At 46.7% G+C, this 26,890-nt stretch overlaps 1 protein-coding gene across 1 annotated transcript in view; it reads right to left on the bottom strand.

Annotated features, from left to right (window-relative positions):
* Positions 1-16,155, bottom strand: part of LOC123754960 (neuromedin-U receptor 2) — a 97,540-nt gene extending 81,385 nt beyond the window's left edge. Inside the window, exons 1-2 of the mRNA XM_045737313.2 lie at positions 16,082-16,155; positions 4,872-4,943 (exon numbers count right to left, since the gene is read on the bottom strand). The gene's annotated coding sequence lies outside the window, so the exon portion shown is untranslated. The remainder of the gene's footprint in view (positions 1-4,871; positions 4,944-16,081) is intronic.
* Between the last annotated feature and the right edge of the window lie 10,735 nt (positions 16,156-26,890).

Below are 26,890 nucleotides of genomic sequence, written 5' to 3'. Positions count from 1 at the left end.
TATCTGAACAATTACTTTTACCCCCCCCCCTGCTCTCCCACACCTCTGTGGGGGGTCCAGTTTCCTGTGTTTCCTAGCATTCCCCTAGAATGCTAGGGGGTCTCCCTAGCAGCCTAGGGAGCTAGAGAAGAACCTCAGAACGTTAGAATGCCAGAACGTCAGTCATTAACCTAGAAAAGACCTCCCTAAGCCCAACAGGCTTCGTGTCCCCGACAATGGGAAACCAAACACCATAGAACTGCAGGAGTAGAGTGTAAACTACCCTCCAGACGCCAGATTAATTAAGGCCACGGCTGGTAATTTGAGAATTGCATCTCTCCTCAAGAATTGCCCCTCAGATTTGAGTTAGTGATCCCTAATACCAAGGGCTCCGGAAGATAGAAAACGGATCACACACGAAAGAAACCTGTTTTTCCTCTAATGTTATTTCACACGCAGAAAAAAGTTACAAAGCATCAGAAGGGAGAGTCAAGGCGTGAACTAAGGTGAGGCTAGAGTGAGGTAGCGTGCACCATGATGCAAGTGTGCACATGATTCTGACGTTAGTGATCCAATAAATAAATAATCTATATATTTAGACTAGAACACCGCCATACAAAGCCCACTATTGAGCATATGCTTCACTCGCTATGTTAAGGGAGACAGCAGCCACAAGTGTGTACTAATCCCTCCCACTGTGGAACAGGAAGGGGAAAGAAGAGAGAGAGATAAAAAAGACGGGAGAAAGCCCAAGAAAAGCAGGTTAAAGAACACGGTGGGAGGAAGAGAAGATAAAATGAAATGAGAGAGAATAAACAGAAGGAATAGCGGTAAACAAGAAAGCAAAGGAGAATGAGAAAGTGAGAGATAAAAAGAGTAAGTGAGAGAGAAAGAGAGAGAGAGAGAGAGAGAGAGAGAGAGAGAGAGAGAGAGAGAGAGAGAGAGAGAGAGAGAGAGAGAGAGAGAGAGAGAGAGAGAGAGAGAGAGAAAGAGAAAGAGAGAGAGAAAAAGAGAGAGGACATAAAGTTAACTTACTGAATAAGACGTCATATATTGGCAGTCTAGTAATTTATGGTCGAGTTTATCAGCTGTGATGTGACGGGGGGGGGGGGGGAGGAGAGGAGGGGGGGCTGTAGAGAGAAAATATTGAGCAGAGAAGTATTGGAGAGAAGGAGGGGAAGGAAAGGGAAGAGAGGGAAGAGGGATGGAGATGTAAAGAAGGAGGAGAATAAACAAGGAATGATAGACGGAAAGGGAGGGAGGGAGAGAGAGAGAGAGAGAGAGAGAGAGAGAGAGAGAGAGAGAGAGAGAGAGAGAGAGAGAGAGAGAGAGAGAGAGAGAGAGATCAAACACTATGTTCCCCTAAGAACTCTTTCCAAAAGAATCTACGTCTGATTATCTTAAATGAGTTTTATTTCAATAGAAATTATTAATAATATCAATTTACATAATCCATTTTGACAAATAGTGATATCACAAGTTAGATTTATAACGGGATAGCCGAGAGATAGCCGAGCACCCGAGGACGATATCGCAGAGAGCTAAAGCCAGGTGGCAGAGGAAACAAATTAAGAGAAATTATTGTCGTAATTTGCGTAGATAATTCCTTGGATTAATTAATTCCTTGTACGATGATTCAGGTGTTATGAGTGGTTAATGAGAGTGGAACGGAGTACCGAAGCCGTCAATGTTATCAATACGCAGACCACATCTAGGAAAGGAGATAGAACAGTCGCATCAATGCGTCTGCCAACTTAAAAACCATTTCTCAAAATAGACGTCAATTACTAATCGCGAACTGGGCACAACAGGTGCCCAGCGTTAAAATAAAGGTAATTATTAACTTACAAACAACAAAAAAGTTGTGTATTGTAAAGAACATTAAATATTGTAAAAGTTGTATAGGCTTCCGGTAGAGGGATGTGTTGAAGGGAAGCACTCAAGTGATTATAGCAGAGGCAGAGAGAGACAGAGAGAGAGGGGCAGAGAGAGAGAGGCAGAGAGAGAGAGAGAGAGAGAGAGAGAGAGAGAGAGAGAGAGAGAGAGAGAGAGAGAGAGAGAGAGAGGCAGAGAGAGAGAGGCAGAGAGAGGGTGTGACACTCAGGCACTCAGACAGAAACGTGGAGATCAAACCTACTGAAAGGCGGGGCCCAGAGGTTGATACTCGACCTACATGTATATATATACATGCGAGATATATATACACGAGTACCAGTATTCACACATAATAACATTTATATAAAAACACACGAATAAACGAATATTCAAAACATTAAACATTTAAACATTCGAACAAATATACATAAAAACATTCAAGCAAAACAAATATCCACATGTAGATTAATCCACACATAAAAGTCGAAATAAACGGAAAGCAACAATGTTTGTCGTCCAGCAACGAGAAGGGCTAGTCGACGACCGGGCCGCGGGGGTCGCTAAGCCCCGAAATCACCTCAAGATAACCTCAAGATAACCACCTGTCAGAGACGCTAGACACGTGACCTCATTAGTATCAGAGCTCCTGAGAGAACACTAGCCAAGATCACCACGACAATGATAACCCTTCTTTCCCCCTCCCATTTCCCCTTCCATATATCTCCCTCCCTCTCTTACCATACACACCTCCCTACCCCTTTTCCCTCACACACCTCCCTTTCCCCCTCTCCCATCTTCCCTCCATATTTATCGGGTCCCTCACCTCCATTCCCTCCCTCCCTCTCTCCCTCCATTCCATCCCTCCCTCCCTCTCTCCCTCCCTCCATTCCCTCCCTCCCTTTCCTCTATCCCTCTCTAGCCCTCGGCAGGTTGCTAAGTGTTTTCTAACGAGTAGCGGGAATTATAGTCGTATCCCACCGTGGAGTAATGTATTGACACACACATATACACACACAGATGGGGTCTGGTAGCTGAGCGGACAACGCGCAGGACTCGTAATTCTGTGGCCCGGATTCGATTCCCGGACCAGGCAAATGGGCAAAAGTTTTTTTTCACCCATGATGCCCCTGTTGCCTAGCAGTAAATTGGTACCTGGGAGTTAGACAGCTGTTACGGAGCTGCTTCCTGAGTGTGTGTGTGTGGGGGGGGGAACATTAGTTGTTAGTTACAGTTGATTGACAGTTGAGAGGCGGGCTGAAAGAGCAGAGCTCAACCCCCGCAAGCACAACTAGGGTGAATACAACTAGGTGAATACACACGTACACACACACACACACACACACACACACACACACACACACACACACACACACACACGTACACACACACACACACACACACACACACACACACACACACGTACACACACACACACACACACGCGTGGTGCGACAAACACACTCGTCTTACGTCTTTTAAACAACTACAACAACAGCAAGAACTGTTTACCGTCAACAACAAAGTGACAACAATCATAGATATGATCCCTGGCCCGACACGCTGGCCATGTTAGTGGCTTCAGACATAGTATATACAACTCTATCTAGAATTCCAACATTCTGTTTGTAACTCATGTTGAACGCATCCACCATTACCTAAATAAACATTACCTTAATCACGATAATCTTTCCATTTTATGTACAACATAAAAAATAAAACAAAACCATCACTTAAACATTTCTTACGCTGAGGAAAACAATCTTTAATTAAAAGTAAAATTACGCTTTACCACCTCGGTAAAAATTCGTGTGTTTGGTTAAGTGGTGAGCGGAGCTGTTCGCTGCCCGCTGTAACGACCTGTATGGGATTATTTACGCAAAATTAATTCAGAAACAGATACTAAACTGGTGCGGGTATATTACAGTGCTGTACTCAGGCCAAGAGTTCTTTAAAGAGACTTTTTTATAGTGCTTTCATATTCTTTCTTGCTGAACATGAACTGTGTTAGCAGTAGTGTTTTGTTTAGTATTCCTCTCCCTGAGAGGTGTTCCGGACCCCCAGGACCCCCCTGGACCCCAGGCCCCCAGGATCCCCCAGACCCCCAGGATCCCTCCAGACCCCAAGGACCTCCCAGACCCCCAGGACCCCCCCAGGATCCCCAGGACCCCCCAGGACCCCCAGGATCCCCCAGGACCCCAGAGCCCATGTAGCAACACTGTGCAACCTTCGCATTGCACCGTATGGACAATGTTTTGACAATTCTTGAGTGTGGTTACAACCTCAGTATTTTAACACTATTAGTATATTGGTTGTGAAACGATTCTCTTACACACATACACACACACACACACACACACACACACACACACACACACACACACACACACACACACACACACAGACACACACACACACACACACACACACACACACACACGCCAAGACAAGTGACCACATTAGACAAGTCGTCGTGGTGCAACAACTCAACTCTCCCCAACTGTGACGAAGGCCTACAGACGGGTCAACCAGGGGAGCAGACCATATCAGAAATGTCAGGGGGACATGTGTGGTGTTTACAGCTTAACAAGGACTGTTGTCAGGTAGACACGAGAGTCGCATTAGGGCTGTAAGCTTTATGGGGGACCTCGCTTGCTGGGCTCAGCACACTCTTCGTGGTCAGTGGAGAGCCAAACCGCGCGCTCAAGCTCTCAAATTCATCTCTCTCTTGCCTTTATCCAAAGGATTTACACACACAAGTAATTTCGCTTCAGATTTTAACGTCTCTGCTTATATAGTCACACTTCCTTGATGCTCTCTCCCTCCCTCGGGCGTCTCTAATATATATCACCAGAAGCCATAACCTCCCACAATCGACTTGAGAATGGTCCAGGACGGATCGAAACGTCGTCGTCCCTTCAACTTCTAGTGTGTGGTCTGGTCAACGCCATAGCCTCATTATACAATAAGGTGAGGCTCACCACCGTCCCCAGAGTACAGTACAAGAGTCTCACACTCACCTCAGAGGCTAATATTGAGGCCCTCACGTCAGCTGTCCATCACTCAAGGGGCTCCTCCAAGTGTTGACAACACTGTAATAAATTAAATTGTTAAAACTTATTACTAGCAGTAACATTGTTATTTTCTCTGGTAGTTTCATCACAGTTTACAATAACAATTACAATAGTAAGGTTAATAACATTGTAAACATAATTTGGCACGTTACATTGGAGTTAATTTGGTTGGTGAAGCATATTAACCTGAGCTGTGGTGTACAGGTCTCCACAGCTGAGTGTGTGTGTGTGTGTGTGTGTGTGTGTGTGTGTGTGTGTGTGTGTGTGTGTGTGTACTCACCTAGTTGTGTTTGCGGGGGTTGAGCTCTGGCTCATTGGTCCCGCCTCTCAACCGTCAATCAACAGGTGTACATATTCCTGAGCCTATTGTAATGTGCTTGAGAACTGTGCTATACAGTCCACAAGGAAGAGCTGGTCAGAGCTGCAGGAAGGTCCATTCTGTATCAACTATCAACATCTGTAGCAACATTCTGTATCAACTATCAACATCTGTAGCAACATTCTGTATCAACTATCAACATCTGTAGCAACATTCTGTATCAACTATCAACATCTGTAGCAACATTCTGTATCAACTATCAACATCTGTAGCAACATTCTGTATCAACTATCAACATCTGTAGCAACATTCTGTATCAACTATCAACATCTGTAGCAACATTCTGTATCAACTATCAACATCTGTAGCAACATTCTGTATCAACTATCAACATCTGTAGCAACATTCTGTATCTGCCCGAAACGTGCTACGCGTGCTAGTGGCTTTACAAGAATGTAAAAACTCTTGTATATATCAATATCAATTAACTAAAGATAAACCTCTCAAAAACTAAGTATGTCAAGATTAGGTCAAGATAAAGTTACGAGGACAGGTCGTGTGTTAATGTTTGGTTAAGTATTAAGACTTAAAATCGTGACGACCTCCAGTGTTAAGGCCGCTGTCAATGTTCTTCCCAGTCACCACCTTTGCTTTACCCTATAAAGCAGTTGAGGAGAGTTAAACACTGGTTAAATCTTAGCAATATTTTTCGGCACTGATTTATTAGTCAAGAGCCCCTGAAGGAGGTGAGGGCCTACCTTGAGGTTACCTTGAGGTGCTTCCGGGGCTTAGCGTCCCCGCGGCCCGGTCGTCGACCAGGCCTCCTGGTTGCCGGACTGATCAACCAGGCTGTTGGACGCGGCTGCTAGCAGCCTGACGTATGAGTCACAGCCTGGTTGATCAGGCCACACTAATCCTTGGACTCATTTGTTTTTTCTTCTTGTTTCCCCGCCAATCACAGCTGCCACACGCCCCCATAAATTGTCTTTGTTTGCTGTGGAGGTGAGGGTGACCCTGGTAGGGGTCAGGTGGGACCCCAGGGCCGTGTGACCCCACCTTCACGGGCGGGGTCGGGTGTGAGGGGGGTCCATGACCCCAGGGCCGTGTGACCCCACCATCACGGGCGGGGTCGGGTGTGAGGGGGGTCCAGGACCCCAGGGCCGTGTGACCCCACCATCACGGGCGGGGTCGGGTGTGAGGGGGGTCCAGGACCCCAGGGCCGTGTGACCCCACCATCACGGGCGGGGTCGGGGGTGAGGGGGGTCCAGGACCCCAGGGCCGTGTGACCCCACCATCACGGGCGGGGTCGGGGGTGAGGGGGGTCCAGGACCCCAGGGAGCCCACCACCCACACCTGACCTACATACGCGCCGTCCGTACCTCTGCTCCCCTGTTAGTGCCTGCAGGGTCGAGCTTTGGCTCCTGGACCCTTTCCAGCCGCTGGCTGCCTATGGCAATTACTCCCGATCTAGTTTTTCCATAATGTTTACGTTATAAATCATGGAGTTCCTTTCATCCTGCTCATTTAGTGAATTTTACTTTTTCACAACTTTTGCGCAGAAAGAAATCTTCCGGACATCTCTTTGACTTGTTTATTTCTCAAGGTTCTATCCCTTACCTTCTTATTATATTCGTGTTTGCTGTGAACATCTTCCATCACTCAGTATATCCCCGTAAGTATTTTCCACGCCTCTATCATGTCTCTTTTCTTCGAGCGACACTAAGTCTTTCAGTTTACTTTATATCACATTCCTCGCAGTTCCACGACGGGGCGGCGTACCTTGTTCCTGTACACACATATGAAGGACTTCTTATTAGGGACCCTGAATGATGCTCTGCCTTGTGCTAGTGTAAAGTATGCTGATGTTGTCCTGTTTATACCAGCCTCTGGAGCCAGGATTACTGTCGTGTCCACTGACAGGGGCTTCTTCTCAAGTCGTTACAAAGGAGGTAGTTTCCCGCCAATGTGTTCTGGCCCTTTGGTCTTGGCCGGGCTCCGAGCTCCACTCAAAGCTCCAGTCTCGGTCGAGTTCCGAGCTCCAAGTCTCGGCTTGGCTCAGTGTGGCTGTATAAATGTTTGTCTTAGGGATGAAGGCGCTTGTGTGCTTGACCCAGATGCATGGAGGCCGGCTAGCCAATATTCCCAACTAGGGGCAAAGTCGAAAATATTAAATGGAAGCAAACTATTATGCGTGAAGCCTCGACATTACTAATATATAGTGGAGAGCCGAGAGTGTATTAACATCTAGTGAAGTCATGACATTGGTAATGTTTAGTACAGAGTAAAGTCATGAGTAACATTCGTGACACGACCAATAATGAGACGACCAGAAGCAGTCTAGACGAGGACTCGAACCCTGGGCGCTGGTACTCCCAAGTACACGCCTTAGACCACTGTAACGTGGCCTTAGACCACTGTAACGTGGCCTTAGACCACTGTAACGTGGCCTTAGACCACTGTAACGTGGCCTTAAACTAAAATAATGGTGTACAATGTTAAGAAGAGTCCAGTAGAGTGTGTCCACAAGAGTCCAGTAGAGTGTGTCCACAAGAGTCCAGTAGAGTGTGTCCACAAGAGACCAGTAGAGTGTGTCCACAAGAGTCCAGTAGAGTGTGTCCACAAGAGTCCAGTAGAGTGTGTCCACAAGAGACCAGTAGAGTGTGTGTTGTCCAGCCTTAAGCTTACTTCGCCAGACACTTACCAGTCCTCCTCGACCCCAGACCAAAATTTAAACATATCTGATGTATTATTCGTACATCAAGAAGGCCTTATTTTCCAGCTAGGAAATGGCTTGGATCAAATAAATTGTATTGTAAATATGACAAAGTCATCACTCCTCAATGATGACTTTAAGTTTATAATCCTGAAGACATAAAATAATATTCATATACGCATACACGCACACACCTGTACAGGCATATACCTGTAAATTTACATACACATACAATTGCAAATTACAACACATACTCGTTAACATGTTTGTGTAAGACACTGAGCAGTCACTGAGCATTACGTGCAGGTCCGATATGACTGGAATTTTAGACAAAGGATCCCAATTAGCGAGAGTTCAAAGGCGAACAGTTGTCTGGAGAGAGATACACAGACACGCTGCTTGCCTGAGCGAGGACCTCGGGGGAACATGCTGCCACAGGTTAGCCACAATGTTCACACATATTAACAACTGCTACCAGGAGAACACGCCATAATGGGACCAACAGTCCCACCGAGCCCAGGATACAAGGAGCTACGGTGCCCCGTCTACGGTGCCCCGTCTACGGTGCCCCGTCTACGGTGTCTCCCTCTACAGTGTCCCGTCTACAGTGTCTCCTCTACAGTGTCCCCTCTACAGGGCCCGGAGGAGACCACGACCAGGACGACACGAGGAACCGCATACAACGGAAGCCTTTTCTGTACGATGTATGAGAGACTAGAAGGCTCATCTTCTTGAGGTCCAGAATAGAGGGGCAAATGTGGGTCTTGAAAGAACAGGTCAGGTCAAAGTTCACCTCCTACAACACTTATAGTAACTATGATACCTTTCCCTGTCTGTATCCTATGGTTGCCATCCCATGGTTGCCATCCCATGGCTGCCCTTAGCATAAACCCACAGAGGTACCTCTCAGCAGCTAACATCCTCAGTAATCACTGACACAAGTCGTGACAGCTTCACTACTGAAGCTGTCGCTCACATTCAGTAGTGATGATGACAGACCAGTTCCCTGCTAATTGCAAGGTTATCAACTGTCATTCATCACTGTCACATATGGTAATGGGGCGATCTGGTCCTGTCAGTGTTGAACTAATAGTCTCAAGGTCTCCACACACACACACACACACACACACACACACACACACACACACACACACACACACACACACACACACACACACACATACACACGTACATGGTGTACACACGTACACACGTACACACGTACACGCACACGTACACACGTGTGTGGTGTGAAAAAAAACAAAAACAAAAAAAAAGTAGTTAGTAAACAGTTGATTGACAGTTGAGAGGCGGGCCGAAAGAGCAAAGCTCAACCCCCGCAAAAACACAACTAGTAAACACACGACTTTCTTTCATCTGATACCCCTGTTCATCTAGCAGTAAATGCGAGTCTGCTACGGATTGTATCCTGAGGATGTGGGTGTACTCACCTAGTTATGCTTGCGGGGGTTGAGCTCTGGCTCAACCCGTCTCTGGCTTGGTCCCGTCTCTCAACTGTCAATCAACTAATGTACAGGTTCCTGAGCCTACTGGGCTCTATATATGTGTGTGTGTGTACTTCTATCTATATACAGATGCAATTGCGCAGCGTTTCCTTTCCCACCTGATGCCTCTGTTCACCTAATAGTCAATAAATACCTGTGAGTTAAACAGCTGTTGTGGCCAGCACCCTGGGGATATGTGAGATTATATATATATATATATATATATATATATATATATATATATATATATATATATATATATATATATATGACAGAAAATTGATTGGAAGTCAGGACAATGAACAACCATTAGAAGCAGTGCTTGTAGATAGAACAAGAGACGGTAAAGCAGGTGGAGGTGAACACATGCACAGGTGAACATGTGTGAGAACAAAACACCTGTGATCTAGGTCTGCCCCTAGAACAACATGTGTGAGAACAAAACACCTGTGATCTAGGTCTGCCCCTAGAACAACATGGAGAAACAATCAGAAACCCATCCCATGGCGGACGCGATCAAGACTAAAGTATTGTAACGTTTATAGTTCATGACGTTTATAGTTCTTGTTCATCCTGGGGAAAGATTACAAGCAGTAAGGATGTAAACAATACGAGGGCCTCTAGCGGCCACGATCAACACTAAGGCTCTAAAACAAACACAGGATAAATACAACCCACTCTTCTACAGCGTCGAGTCGGGATGTAGAATGGCAGAAAATATTGATGTGGACAAATAGAGGGTTTGAGAGTATGTATAACCCTCTGGCCATTACCCTTGCTTACCTTCTTCTTTATCGCGAGTTGTGCAAACTTTCATTGTTTTAATGACCTTTGTTTTTAGTTTGTTTTAACTGTGTGTTTGTTCATTTTAATAATTATGTGTATTTGGCTATGAGAGAGAGAGAGAGAGAGAGAGAGAGAGAGAGAGAGAGAGAGAGAGAGAGAGAGAGAGAGAGAGAGAGAGAGAGAGAGAGAGAGAGAGAGAGAGAGAACTTCAATGAGTTTAAAGAATTCCTGATACACAAACATACAAACACGCTACTGACTAGAAGACTAACACAATAGTGATATTTTATATATATATATTTTTTTTTTGAGATATATACAAGAGTTGTTACATTCTTGTACAGCCACTAGTACGCGTAGCGTTTCGGGCAGGTCCCTGGAATACGATCCCCGCCGCGAAGAATCGTTGTTACAACCAAGTACACATTTTACTGTCGAGTTAAACAGAGGCTACAGTTAAGGAATTGCGCCCAGTAAATCCTCCCCGGCCAGGATACGAGCCTATGACAAAGTGCTCGCGGAACGCCAGGCGAGTATCTTACCACTACACCACGGAGACTAATTTGTTTATATACAAGAAGGGATAAACAATTTGATTATAAATTTTGATAATTAAGAAAAGATTGAAAACACTTTTCAAGCGATATATTATATTCAGGGAAGACTGATCTCAACTTGATACTCGCACGCGCACCTCTAAGCGCGCGCTTACACTCTTAACACACAAATGACCATTTATCCTCCGATTCCATTAGCCAGTCGCAGCGGGAAGCCTTGACCTTACATGACCTTTGACCGGGTTGAGTGCAACGCTTGACCGTCGTTGTGTGGCCGAGGTCACCCCTCAAGGGCCTGGAGGCATCACCGAAACGCCAATCACCCAGTTTTCTCCCCTTAACACTCCGTAAAAATTAAAACAGTTTTGTCCGTTCAAGAATCGCTCGAACCTAAACAATTCGCTATCGACGTCGATACACAGAATACGTATATTTTATTATGGTTAACATTTATTAATACGTGGCGAGAGGACAGGTTGCTCCGGCTACTACCTTACCGGAACGTCACCCCGCTGAGTCTAGAATTACTCAAGTACATGCTGAGTAGCTAGTCTTTGGGCCGAGTGCCGCTGGAGACTTGCGAAGCTCTCCAGGGGGCTTCTGGTCCCTACCCACGACGCCCACGCCGCCCACACTGTGCTCGTATGCCACCCATACTGTTATATCAGGCAACATAAGCCAAGTGTAGAGGATTGTGGATATGTGACAACATGACTCCACCCTCACACACACGCAGCAAAGTCACTAACCTCTTTCCTGTGAAAGAGGTTAGTGCTAATTGCATTCATTTAATTACAATGGCTAATTACATTAATTTAAGGTAATTCATTGAGCTTTGCAAGTTGCGCTGCTGCGAGTCATTGCACATACCGGGCCTGGTGCAAGGCCCAGACTTGTTGCAGCACCTGTTTGGTGCTGCTTGATTAGCTTTACCTCACACCTGCCTTGACTTACGGGCTCACCATAGCCCGTGCTACATGGACACCTCGTTCTGAGTAGCTAAATCTGAAACAACAACAACAACCTGCCTTGATGTCAGCACTCACCTAGTTGTGTTTGTTGTTGGGGGGGGTCAAGCTCCGGCTCCTGGGCCGTGCCTTTAACACGCAGGCAACTAAATGGAGTTGAGCTGCATATTGGCTAAATTTTAAACCAGGTTAGCGATCTTTCCCTCGCCTGCTTCATCACACTAACTTGACATCAAGAGCTTTCCTCTTGACACTTCTTAATATTTTTAGCAGTTCCGAGTTCAGATATCACGTATATCCCCTGGCCCCCTGGTGATATCCCCTGGTCTCTGATGATATCCCCTGGTCTCTGGTGATATCCCCCTGGTCTCTGGTGATATCCCCCTGGTCTCTGGTGATATCCCCCTGGTCTCTGGTGATATCCCCCTGGTCTCTGGTGATATCCCCCTGGTCTCTGGTGATATCCCCCTGGTCTCTGGTGATATCCCCCTGGTCTCTGGTGATATCCCCCTGGTCTCTGGTGATATCCCCCTGGTCTCTGGTGATATCCCCCCTGGTCTCTGGTGATATCCCCCCTGGTCTCTGGTGATATCCCCCTGGTCTCTGGTGATATCCCCCTGGTCTCTGGTGATATCCCCCTGGTCTCTGGTGATATCCCCCTGGTCTCTAGTGATATCCCCCTGGTCCCTGACGCTCAGCCAAAGTGCTATCTAATGGATTCCCAAAAAGTTCGAATGAAATGTTTCAGAGTTTCGCGGAGGGCGACCTTATCTTGTGGCCGCCTTCTTGCATCCACTCGAGAAGCGTTCGAGGCGTCTCAGCTTGTACCAGCTTTAAGACTCATACCGTATTTACAAGCGTATAAACAAAATACTTCATTTATAACGACATTTTTAGGAAAACAGTTATAATGTCTCGTTACACATTTATTGAAAGAGATTTGCATATGATTTGGTAAGGAAAACCATGGAATTTTGAATATATACTTACAGTATATATGTAGTTTATGATAGAGGAAAACCACACGTCCCCTTCCCCCACCCCTGGGGAAGTGGGGTAGACACGAGTTGTTCAAGTCTGTACACTGAGAACAGGTGTACAGGTGTCAAGATGTTCCACAGGACTGTGACACTACACGCCTGGTACAGGAGGAGTGTCACTCCACACGAAGGAATGATATATTTTGTATTCCTGCAGGATTCAGATCTTCAGGATTCTACATACTAAGCTGACACAGCAAAGTATATGTATATACTGACTAAGAATTACATAACGACTTTGGACTGTGGGATGTAAAATGATTTTTGCCTCCTGCTTTGGCAAAATTGTTAGCCATAACGAAAATATATATATATATATATATATATATATATATATATATATATATATATATATATATATATATATATATATATATATATGTGTGTGTGTATATCACGAAAATAAACACGTGATTAAAAATGTGACAATGTCAGACCACGGAGGAAAAATGAAACAGGAATTTCCTTAAGTACTTTCGTATATTAATACATCTTCAGAAGGAGTCATTTTTCCTCCGTGGTCTGACATTGTCATATATATATATATATATATATATATATATATATGTATATATATATATATATATATATATATATATATATATATATATATATTAGTGTGTGTGTGTGTGGTCTAGTGGTTAAAGAACCAGGTACGCCAAGGTGCATAGTGCTCCTGGCTGTCTGGGTTCGAATCCTTCTGGGGTGTGGAGTTTTAAGTTATTATGTATTATATGTATATATGAAGAGCAGTTTATGACAGGATTCAGCCTTGTGAGACTACATTCGTTATCTCCTTCCATACAACATCTCTCACTGTGTTTCTCTGTTTTCCATCTGTTATATGTTCCCCGCCCAGTTCAGCACTCCAATCACTCCAGTTGACTTTTACAGTTTGAACATTATTCACTGAGGAGGTACAGTGACTGTGGGAGTCTAGGAATGTGCTAATTGCGCCTGTGACAGTTCCTGACAGTCTTCACTTACAGTCTTACCCGTCATATGTACAGTTCCTGACTGTCTAATTCTCTGCCAGTCTCACTTGCAGGTTATTGCCAATATAAAACAAATATAAAAAAAATCATTAGCAGTCGAGTCGTTTACGAATTAATTTTATGATAAAATCATCATACAAATTAAAAACTTTCTGATAATATTCTGAAATAGAGACGATCATCACATGAATTTATGTGTTAAAATTTTATTTGTTATTTTTATTACTCAAAATGAATAATATCCATGAAGTGAGAGAATTAAATAAAGTCGAGTTTCTTCAGGTTAGAGTCCGTAATGGAGAACTTTGGCGAAGAGTTTCCAGTAATTGAAGAAGATTTCCTAAAGTTATCTGGCATCGAGTCGAAGTTGTGAGTGTGAAAGAGAAAGAATATTTAGGAAGACTTCCCCGCCCCCCCATGGCTACTCCCCTAGGGGCTAAGACTCCCCCCCCCCTTCCATGGCTACTCCTCTAGGGGGTAAGACTCCCCCCCTCCATGGCTACTCCTCTAGGGGCTAAGACTCCCCCCCCCCCTCCATGGCTACTCCTCTAGGGGCTAAGACTCCCCCCCCCTCCATGGCTACTCCTCTAGGGGCTAAGACTCCCCCCCCCCCTCCATGGCTACTCCCCTAGGGGCTAAGTCTCCCCCCCCCCCCTCCATGGCTACTCCTCTAGGGGCTAAGACTCCCCCCCCCCTCCATGGCTACTCCTCTAGGGGCTAAGACTCCCCCCCCCTCCATGGCTACTCCTCTAGGGGCTAAGACTCCCCCCCCTCCATGGCTACTCCTCTAGGGGCTAAGACTCCCCCCCCCCCCTCCATGGCTACTCCCATAGTTAGGGAGGACCCTAACAGCTATCCAGGCGCCTCTAGGTCAACTATTCATCACCTTTCTCAGGACACAACCTACAACAGTTGCTCAACACCTAGATACCTACTTACTTATAGGTGAATGGAGGCACCAGGTGAAAGAAAACGAGCCTAATTGTCTCTATTCCGCCTGAGAATTGCACTTGAAGTTCTAGGTTACGAGTCGAGGATGTAGACCTCTGCGCTAGAGTACCCATATGTACATTAATTGTACCACAGGAGGTACTGGGCGCCCTTCGTGCTGTATGCACCGCTGTAGGTACTCTCTGGTGCTCTTAAACCTTTCACTGTAACCTCATTAACACTGAAGCATATTAATTAGCCAATTAAGTAATTAGCCTCGGCATCATGCACACCTAATTTATGATATTGTTAATCGGGAGGTCGAGGAGCTTGCCGCTAACCACAACAGCTCACCATAACACGCTGACATCTTAACTGCTCTACAATCACTAAAAGATCACAGGAGACATCTCCCGTCACGCAGGGTGCAGTCGCACCTCCACAGATCTCCAGTATCAGCTCTTGATACTGGTAATGGCTCAAAAGGGGCCACCACTTACGGGTTATTCATGCCCGTGCCACCTCTTGGGTGGCTTAATCTTCATCAATCATTAAAAGACGGCATTAAGACACGAGGCCCAAGTTCTGAGAGACCCCAGAGACTGACAGAGGGACACATACACCCACAGGAGGCTCCTGTACCTTGCTGGTATGTATACACAGAAGTCGGCCGCCAAAGACAAGTTATAAATGAGTGGTCGTCTCTTACGTGTATAGTGCCCTCGTTAGCCAGACCATTGCCTGGTGGGCCTCGTTATTGCTTCATCAAGTAGTGGTGTCAGCGTGGGGACGATCTGAGTGGTTTGCTCATGCCCCGAGAGTCGCTATTAATTTATCATGCCAAGTTTAATGGTACGAACCTTCCCCCCAAAAAAATAAATTACGGTCGGCAGTTGTGCACAGTTTTTACCCGAGGTCTCGGGTCTCTTAGTCTGGCTAGGCCACTTCGCTCACTAACGGGTCTCTAACTTGGTCTGGCTAGGCCACTTCGCTCACTAACGGGTCTCTAACTTGGTCTGGCTAGGCCACTTCGCTCACTAACGGGTCTAACGAAACACTTGCCTCGAGGATTGCCTCCCGTAAATAACAGGTAAACAAAATATAACAGGAACCATACAAACATTGGAATAAGTGAGAATTGATAACTAGTCAACCGTAAAATATATGTACGGGCGTTGAAGAGCATGGAAGCACTGAGACAGATGTTGTGAATAACAGAGACAGGCACACTTTCATGTGAACTTCGATCTGAGATGTTCCAATGTTCGAGTTTTAATTCTCGATACTTGGAAAGAACCTCACGACATTTCACAAGTTAATAGACAATTGTGTGTGTGTCTTACCGTATTTGAGGGGGTACAGCGGCAACTTTCCTTCCTTACGGTCCCAACACTTACACCGCATTCAGTAAACTGGCTTCCATAACCCACAGGCTTCACAATGCCCGCTTGGAGTCGTTCAGCATTATGAAGCCTCGGTTGAATAATTCACCCACCTCGACTCACTTGTTGACGCAATAGTTGTATCTCGTCCTCATCAACAACAGCCCGTCCTCATCAACAAAGGCCAAATGCTCTTCAATCCAGCCTCCAAATCCCCTTGTTCATAAATGAAAATCGCTTTAAACACGACTCATAACTGATGACGTTCGAAAAATTTTCGAGCAATGCTTCGCTGACGAATTCGACTGCAAATACTCCCCAGCAGGACCTAAACACCTAACCTAACCTACGACTAACTATACATTTAACTAATATAATAATAATGTTAATTTATTTATGATCAAAACCCATTATTAATACATAATTAGTTAACATTGACGACTGCGTCTGGAGGGGTGAGCTGCCACTTTAACGAGCCAACCTGAGGACAGGTTGAATAGTTGATAGGGTCATTACGTCTTTTTATCTGATGATTTATGAAGATTAAGCCACCTAAGAGGTGGCTAAGAGGTGGCACGGGCATGAATAGCCCGTAAATTGTTCTGATGCTTCGTTCGTTAGTATTATATGGTTTTTAATAGTTATCTTTATTTTATGTTTGGGTTTTGGCTTTATTTTTAAATTTAAGTAATTTTGCCTTGACTTTATTTTAGAACAGTTCATATGTAGAGCGGTAACTGCTCTGTTGAACCTGTCTTGAAGCATTATAAGAAAATCTTAAAATTTTCTTAAAAATCGTATAAGTACGAATCCGTTTTAAAAAAAAAAAAAGTGATGTATCAGGTGAGAGGACAGGTGTGTGGCCAGAAATACCTGACTCTGGGAACTAATAAGAAATACAAACCTATCATACATATAAGCTATCATACAATACTGTAGGAGGGAGTGAAGAATGAAGTATGTATATATTCCTGCTTACCTGATGTTGTTGTTGTTTTAGATTTAGCTACTGGGAACAAAAAGTTCCAAGCAGCACGGGCTATGGTGATCCCCGTTCCTGCTTACCGTCCCAGGGTCATGGAGACGTGTTTAGGAGCTGGAGGAGGCGGGTCCCGCGCCTGGAGGAACTCACTGAGTTATGGAACACAACCACAGAGAGAAAAAAAATATGAGAACGAAAATAAATGAATTGGAGAGAAAATGGTTTACTTACCGGAGGCCTGGTCGACGACCGGGCCGCGGGGACGCTAAGCCCCGGAAGCACCTCAAGGTAAGGTTACCGGGAGGGTGGCGGTGTGTTCTTCAGGAGAGTGCTCAAGCTTGCTCAGTTAAGGCATCAACTTGAGAACACGGAGGAGAAATTGCTCTTTCGTGCACTCTGCAAGAAAGTACTTACACTTACACTTCCATCACTTGTACTTTCATAAGTGTCCCTATAGGTCCGTGTTGCCATGCTGCCATGCTCATGAACGGGGACTCTGCTCTCTCTCTCTCTCTCTCTCTCTCTCTCTCTCTCTCTCTCTCTCTCTCTCTCTCTCTCTCTCTCTCTCTCTCTCTCTCTCTCTCTCTCTGTCTCTCTCTCCCTCCCTCTGTCTGTCTGTCTGTCTGTCTGTCTGTCTGTCTGTCTGTCTGTCTCTCTCTCTCTCACTCTCTCTCTCTCTCTCTCTCTCTCTCTCTCTCTCTCTCTCTCTCTCTCTCTCCCTCCTCCAGCAGACACTTGCATCAGCACCATATTGCCAAACAACTTCCTCAGAAGTCAGTAAGGTATAAAAGGTCTCCGAGAACAGCCGAGCTGCAAGTCGAGACTCGAAAAATATTATTGAAGCGAAGTTTAGAATTGGTCGCTGGCTCACGAAAAGTCAGTGGCTCATCCGCCTTATATTTCGATTGGCTGGTGATCTTTTTTATGTTTTGATTCCTTTGGAATTTCCTCCAACAGTCCAGAGCATGAAGGGTGCAGCGTCCTGATTGGCTAGACACTGAACACGTATGGGAGCCGGTCGGCCGAGCGGACAGCACGCTGGACTTGTGATCCTGTGGTCCTGGGTTCGACCCCAGGCGCCGGCGAGAAACAATGGGCAGAGTTTCTTTCACCCTATGCCCCTGTTACCTAACAGTAAAATAGGTACCTGGGTGTTAGTCAGCTGTCACGGGCTGCTTCCTGGGGGTGGAGGCCTGGTCGAGGACCGGGCCGCGGGGACACTAAAAAGCCCCGAAATCATCTCAAGATAAGCTATGATAGGTATAACAATTTACAAAATTATAATATACTGTACCCAAAAATCAATAGATATTTGAGAAGTTATCATTTGTGACATTGTGGAATGTTTGGGGTGGGCCGCCGCCTGGACGAGCCTAGCATGGAGGACGGGCTGCCCTTGTGCTACGTGAACACCTTGAAACACGTGCGACCACGTGCAGCACTCATATACACGTTGAGCATCACGTGATGCTCAATGTGATTCTCAATCGACTTGAAAATGGTCCAGGACGGACCGAAACGTCGTCGTCCCTTCAACTTCTAGTGTGTTGTCTGGTCAACATCACGTGATGCTCCCCCCCCCCACCGTCCCCACGCTCCGAGTAACACAGTCATCAACACCTATAGCAACTCTGCTAATTACCTCCACCATTCCACATGCAAATTAATATCACCTGATGCTCTAATTTATGACGTAACACTATACACCAACACTGCTGTTGGCGTAGGTCGTGACCTCCAGCATCCAGGTCACGACCTCGACCCACATCAGGAGGCCTGGTCGACGACCGGGCCGCGGGGACACTAAGCCCCGGAAGCACCTCAAGGTAACCTCAAGGTAACCACATTACCACCCTGGTACATCTGACCCTAATGAGGTCTTGGGCAGATGTTATGCCGGAGACTAAACCCCTGGATGATGAGGCTCGTGGGGTGCCCGGCTCTGTGGGGGGGGGTTGGCACCCCGGCCTCTCGATTAATAGGTCGCGTTTTGTACGTTGTGGTAACCAGCGTTACAAATACAGCTTACTAATAAAAATTATAACTCACAAATATCTTTATTTACTATGCATTGGATTCGAGGGGTTAGGTGGGTTGCTTGAGTTTGTACGCTTCTGGTTAGGTTAGGAGGTCGGATTTTATACATAACGGCCTGGGTCCTAGGACACCCAGCCTGGTGGCAGGACACTCCTGGGACACCCAGCCTGGTGGCAGGACACTCCTGGTACACCCAGCCTGGTGGCAGGAGACTCCTAGGACACCCAGCCTGGTGGCAGGACACTCCTGGGACACCCAGCCTGGTGGCAGGAGACTCCTGGGACACCTAGCCTGGTGGCAGGGGACTCCTGGGACACCCAGCCAGGTGGCAGGAGACTCCTGGGACACCCAGCCTGGTGGCAGGAGACTCCTGGGACACCCAGGCTGGTGGCAGGAGACTCCTGGGACACCCAGGCTGGTGGCAGGGGACTCCTGGGACACCCAGCCAGGTGGCAGGAAACTCCTGGGACACCTAGCCTGGTGGCAGGGGACTCCTGGGACACCCAGCCAGGTGGCAGGAGACTCCTGGGACACCCAGGCTGGTGGCAGGACACTCCTGGGACACCCAGCCTGGTGGCAGGAGAAAGGAAAAGTGCTGCTCTTCCTGCCACCATCTCTGGTACTACCTTCAGCACACATAAAAGTACATGTTAATATATATAGACTTACATACAGCTGTATATACCTGCCTCTGCTGCCAACACCTGTCATGTTCCACACACCTGGAGTGTAACGCACATATTAAGCCCTTCAGAACCTCCCCCTCTCCCCCAGGACCAGGCGGGCGTGTGCTGAATACCCTGTCGGGCTGTAATCAGTTCTGATGGGTCTGAGTGCACCCGTCCTACGTCTGATCTGTGGCCCCCATTAACCGGTTACGCCTTCAAGAACCCGTTGGAATACAGATGCCACTGCGGCAGGTCGTAACACAAGCGTCTGGGTCCCTACCTAACCCACCGACCCCGTACTTGAAAATCCCTTGAAACCTCCCTTGAAACTTGAAAATGTCCATAGAGCTAGCCAGCAGGGGCTGGAAGAACAGGGGCGAGGATGCAGAAATCTTGAGCGAGGAACTGGAGACGAGGTGAAGAGGAGAGATGAAAGATCGGTGGCCTTACCACCGCGGATTTGAACTTGAGTAGAGTGAAGTAGGATTAAGTGGGGCGTCATTTGCAGTGCACATAGGGGCTGGGATCGCAAGCAGCTGACAGTTGAGGGTTGACTTCAGATGTTGATGTTAAATCACTTCGTTAGTGGCTTGGATCACCCCAGTCTGATGAGAGAATTCGTTAGTAAGATGCTTAGAAAATGCAGAAGTATGAGGGAGAATGAGATGAAATAGTAAGAACAAGAGAGAATGAGGGAAGGGAAGAGGGGGAGGGAAGGAATTATAACAATGATGAAAGAACTAGTAAATTATGGCATTTGTTGACCAGACCACACACTAGAAAGTGAAAGGACGACGACGTTTCGGTCCGTCCTGGACCATTCTCCACAATCCTGGACACAATCGACTTGAGAATGGTCCAGGACGGACCGAAGTGTCGTCGTCCTTTCACCTTCTAGTGTGTGGTCTGGTCAACATACTTCAGCCACATTAGTGTGACTCCTCGCCTGCAATGATGGAATTTGTTAGACGAACAGCAACGAGAGAGAAATGAGTAGTGAGAGAACCTAAGTAGGACGGGCGAACATATTGACAACTCTGCAAGGAAGATTGACAATTAAGGAGATAAAGTCAATGTACTGAAACAAGGACATATTGACCATTATTGCTTTCAACAACAAATGGAAAGAATAATCAAGAAAGTGCAGGAAATGGAAGAAATTAAATGGCAGTTGCTAGCGGACGTTAACAGGTTAATGGCCATGAAGGTAAAGGTTTTCCTCAACAGGAGAACGTACTGAGGTTAATTAAATAGAACAAGGAACAAGCAGAGCAAGCAACAAATAAATTTCCGAACAGGAGCAACAATCTAGAAAAACAAAACAAAAATAAATATAATTAACTGGAGGAGTTGCCAGAAGTTGCCACCGACATTGTCTATGACACTTACACCAGCGGTACGCACACACACACACACACACACACACACACACACACACACACACACACACACACACACACACACAGAAGACAACAGATAAAGAGTGAAAGATCTGGGGGTTGACATCACACTGAACCTGTCCCCTGAAGCTCACATCAAAAGAATATCATCAGCGGCGTATGCTAGGTTGGCAAACAGAAAAATACGTTTGTGATCTTTAGAAACTTGTGCAAGGAATATTTTAGAACCTTGTATACCACAGAGACCCATCCGGAAGTATGCGGGTTCGGCGTGGAGATCATACCAAGTCAAACACAAGACGACGTAGGAAAAGCTCACAGGTATGCCACCAGACTAGTCCCTGAAGTGAGAGGTTTGAATTATGAGGAAAAGTTAATAGCGCGAGTGGTACTCGCACAAGGGAACACAGGTGGAGACTGAATACCCAAATGAGCCACAGAGATATTAGAATTCAATTTTCAGTGTCAGAGTAGTTAACAAATGGAATGCATTAGGAAGGGAGATGGTGGAGGCAAACTCCATACACAGTTGCAAATGTAGATATGATAGAGCCCAACAGGCTCTGGAACTCGTTCATTGAATGTTAAAGGCTGGGGCCAAAGAGCCGAAGTTCAACCATCGGTAAGCACAACTAGGTAAGCAGCCACATGAGAGAAAAGAGCATCCTGATCACCACTATTGCCAGCATCCCTCTCTTGATCTCCAGTGATCAGCTCCCGGCCCCGGCTCTCACCACACCTGTAACTCTCCCTCCCTCATGCACTTTCGCTTACCACAATGATGAGTGCCTGGGAAGGAGGAGTTGAAGATGTGCTGCCAAGATGCTCTCCAACTGTCTTAAATTATCAAGCCTCCAGGGTGAAGGTGACTAGACTTACAGTGTATCATCCTCCTTCCAGTCTTAAATGTTGTTCATTCTCCTTTCTCTCTCTCTCTCTCTGTCTCTCTCTCTCTCTCTCTCTCATAGTCAGCCCATGACGCAGATAGAGAGGAGAGCAGCATTAGCCCTAACTCAAGGATTACTGGGGAGGAAAATGAACCAATCTGTAACTGTCTCCTAGGCTTGGTGCTTGATTCTCTCCACGCTATCCCAACTCCGTCCCTCCCTGTCTATCTGTCTGTCTGTCTCCCTTCCTGTCCTCGCGCCTGTCATCTTCTCAGCCTCCGTCTTCCCTCCATCCTGTTTGCAAGAAAAGAAGATTATTTGAAACCACATATTTGGGTCTGTACTCCTAATGTGCCTTATTTTGTATCTTGGTTTCAGGGAGCCGGTGGCTGAGCGGACAGAACACTGGACGCGTGATCCTGTGGTCCCGGGTTCTATCCCGGGCGCCGGCGAGAAACAATGGGCAGAGTTTCTTTCACCCTGATGCCCCCTGTTATCTAGCAGTAAATAGGTACCTGGGAGTTAGTCAGCTGTCACGGGCTGCTTCCTGGGGGTGGAGGCCTGATCTAGGACCGGGCCGCGGGGACACTAAAGCCCCGAAATCATCTCAAGATAACCTCAAGATAGGTTGGGAAACAGAAAGTTACAAGTCTTAATATTGCACATGTCTTTTCGTCCCCTTGATATAGAGTAAATTATGTACATGGGCACTTAAGAATAAAAAAAATATAAGGGAAAAGCGCCAAGCCTTTACGACTATATAGCACTGGGAAGGGGTCAGGATAAGGACTGGGGGATGGGACGGAGGGAAGGAATGGTGCCAAACCTCTTGGACGGTCGGGGATTGAACGCCGACCTGCATGAAGCGAGACCGTTCGCTTGACAACCTTCACTAAGGAAATGATCTCTCGCTCATCGGATTACATTGACACTATTGGTGTTTTGCCACCACACCCCCGGCCTCGTCTCTCTGGGTAACTGGCCTCTTTACCCTCCGGCAAGTGACTCTTTTTCACCAGGTTGATGTAATGGCGTTATTTTGACTACCTCCTTGCTGAAAGTTGGCGGAGGAAGGTTTGTTCGTTAACTATCAGAGCGAAATTTTCTTCACTTTGCCGCGCTTGTGGGTTGGTGGCTACGGGGGAAGGGGTGGGGGGGTAGGCCGAGATGTGGGGGGGGGGGACAAGTCTTTCAGTCATGCTCTTAACAGTTAAAACAAAATTATTTCTTTATGAGTGGAGCAAGAACAGAACCAATATACCTTTGAGGAGGGGCTTGCTAAGCTGAACTCATTGTTAGTTTAAGCATGAAACTTACACACACACACACACACATCGAAGGTGTGTGTGTGTGTGCGTGTGTAGGTGTGTGTGTGTGAACAATCAGCATATGTGCACACGATAAAATCTATTTTACGTGTGTTCAGGGAAGCTAACCGCCTTAACATTACATATAATTACCACATATATACCATAATTATTCCAATATACCTGTGCCTCTTGGAACACGTATGACATACATACCATCCCATATTCCCAAACATTTGTCGTTCTGTTACAAAAGACAACATCTACAAAATTGGATTCACTATACTGTCGTGTCTATCGCAATTCACTCACTGAACCCACTCTTCTCTCTCTCTGATCTTATCAACATTCAGTATATATATTGAGCACTAAATAAAGTAATATTTATGCTGCCTTGTATTTTCCACAAGTTTCATGGTGTCATTGAACTTTAACCGTCGAATAAATATGATGCTGAACCTACCGTTAACTTAATCTCTTCAACAGGTCGATTTGGGAGATGAGATACTGTGACACCTGAGCACCATTGATGACTGTGACACCTGAGCACCATTGATGACTGTGACTAGTGCAAGACACTATACACCTGCAGTGCAAGCCTTCAGCTGAGTCTGTCATAGAGAGGCACAAGGCTTCACACATTAGTTTGACCTTTGTTTAGACACTGTTGTGATCGACAACCCTTGCAACAGTAATCCGTCTTTTGCAATTTAAATTAAAAAAACGGGATATTATCTTGCAAGTGAAGTTGAAATTAACTAATTCTATAATCACCAGTGGAGCAGTTCTTGAGGAAATCTAACTGGTTATCAGAGCAAAAAATTGCAGCATTTCAGGTGAAAATATTAAATCACAGCACAAATTAAGCAGTTACCTTGAGGTGATTTCGAGGCTCAGCGACCCCGCGGCCCGGTCCCTAACCAGACCACCTGGTTGCTGGACCAGTTAGTTGATATCTCTAAGATAAGATCAGAATCATATCACAATAACGTGATATATTTATAAGTAAATCTAGATGAGTGTGTATGGCATCGGACTCGCGCCTGAGTTATTTAGAAGGGCAAGTTTGTCTTGGCTTTAACCTCATGTTGACCTGGCTAGTAATGAATGCGTGCATCCGGGGCGGGCCACGACGACGATGGAGCGGGCCAGGACGACGACGACGGGGCGGGCCACGACGACGACGACGGGGCGGGCCACGACGACGACGACGGGGCGGGCCACGACGACGACGAGGGGGCGGGCCACGACGACGACGAGGCGGGCCACGACGACGAGGGGGCGGGCCACGACGACGAGGGGGCGCGCCCCAGGTGTTCTCGTCAGGTACCGTCATGCTGTGAAGGACAGGTTAGGCAAGAGCATGGTCCCAGGCGTGCCAACAAGAAGGGCAGCTGATGTATACAAGTAGCGGCGATGGAGGTGTCACCAGGTACCACCAGGTGCCACCAGGTGCCACCAGGTGTCACCAGGTGCCACCAGGTACCACCAGGTGCCACCAGGTGCCACCAGGTGTCACCAGGTGCCAGCAGGGCCATGACACCAGGACAAATCATGGGTTACATGACACCAGGGAAATTGAGGAGTGCATCACACTGTCAAAACCTTGTCATCTGGACGTGATGTTGCAATCTTCCATGCAGAGTCTATGCTGATTATTGCATTTATATGAAGGTACGGCCATGGCGGTGATATGTGGCATAGAAGGAAATGTCGAGATGACAAGTGAGGCAGAGTAATAATCACATGTGGAACAGACGTGAGAGAAAGGCTGGAAAATTTAAGTTAAAGTCAAGGAACTGAAGATTCTAGTAAAGCAGAAGCAGCTATGAATGTCTTAGATACGGTCTCGCTTCATGCAGGTCTGCGTTCAATCCCCCCCGACCGTCGAAGTGATTGGGCAACATTCCTTCCCCCCCCCCCCCCGAGTTGATGATGGTGACACGAAGGTGATACACCATCTATCCCGCATTATCCTCCCGTTCCATTTCACCATTCTTCACGCTATTATCCCTCACTTTCCTTGCACAGTTCCTCACGTCAGCGTTTCAGACCGTTGCCAGAAGACCCACTAACTTTCCAAAGGGAGATTATCAGCGCCTGCCACTTTGCTTCCGGGTTCGTGGCGGAATTATGGCATCTTTGATGCGGAGATTGTATACAATCTCTTTTGTTTGTTTTGTTTTAAGGTGTTGAAAGGTGGCGTGGGAAGTTGAATAGATTGTATTACTAGTTACATGTGAGGTGATGCTGGAAGCTGGTAAAGTCTCTCTCTCTCTCTCTCTCCCTCTCTCTCTCTCTCTCTCTCTCTCTCTCTCTCTCTCTCTCTCTCTCTCTCTCTCTCCCTCTCTCTCTCTCTCTCTCTCTCTCTCTCTCTCTCTCTCTCTCTCTCTCTCACACACACACACACACACACAGTTGGGTGCGGAACCCACAGCCATATCTTGACAACACCACACGGGTGGCAGCAGCAGCAGATGGTCAAGAGCACCTCAATAGTTCCGGAGATTTAGAAAAGCCGAGCAGTTAGGTTAGGAAGCACTCGAGTGCGGGTAAGATACTAGCGAGGATGTGAACCAGCGAGAGAGGAGGTACACACCACTCACCCGTACAACCTAACCACAGCGGTTTTATAATGTTATTACGTCCTCTATAATGTTGCCTTAAAGTATCATTAGTAATTATAACGAGGTGGTTATGCTGCTTGTTTGCCTGTGTAGTAGTGTGTGGGAGAGTGTGTAGCCTGTGAGAGTGTGTGTAGGCTGTGAGAGTGTGTAGCCTGTGAGAGTGTGTAGCCTGTGAGAGTGTGTAGCCTGTGAGAGTGTGTGTAGCCTGTGAGAGTGTGTGTAGGCTGTGAGAGTGTGTAGCCTGTGAGAGTGTGTAGCCTGTGAGAGTGTGTAGCTTGTGAGAGTGTGTGTAGGCTGTGAGAGTGTGTAGCCTAAGAGTGTGTAGCCTGTGAGAGTGTGTAGCCTGAGAGTGTGTAGCCTGTGAGAGTGTGTAGCCTGAGAGTGTGTAGCCTGTGAGAGTGTGTAGCCTGAGAGTGTGTAGCCTGTGAGAGTGTGTAGCCTGTGAGAGTGTGTAGCCTGTGAGAGTGTGTAGCCTGTGAGAGTGTGTGTAGGCTGTGAGAGTGTGTTGCCTAAGAGTGTGTAGCCTGTGAGAGTGTGTAGCCTGAGAGTGTGTAGCCTGTGAGAGTGTGTAGCCTGAGAGTGTGTAGCCTGTGAGAGTGTGTAGCCTGTGAGAGTGTGTAGCCTGTGAGAGTGTGTAGCCTGAGAGTGTGTAGCCTGTGAGAGTGTGTAGCCTGTGAGAGTGCATAACAGCGCAGGGGAGTGGTTGGAGTACATGAAGATGGTGGCGGATGGACCAAGAAAACTCTGGGTATAAAAGCCAAGAGAAACAGGTGCTTGGAGGAGCGAGGGAGCAGACCCCGGCTACCACCATCACCGCAAGTCTCTGCGTCTCTCCACCCAACAGATGTGTATGAATCGCGAC

This window comes from Procambarus clarkii, chromosome 28 (assembly GCF_040958095.1).
Source record: "Procambarus clarkii isolate CNS0578487 chromosome 28, FALCON_Pclarkii_2.0, whole genome shotgun sequence".
Lineage (NCBI taxonomy): Eukaryota > Metazoa > Arthropoda > Malacostraca > Decapoda > Cambaridae > Procambarus > Procambarus clarkii.
Note: the sequence above shows the minus strand (reverse complement) of the source record. Positions and strands in the feature narration are given on the sequence as shown.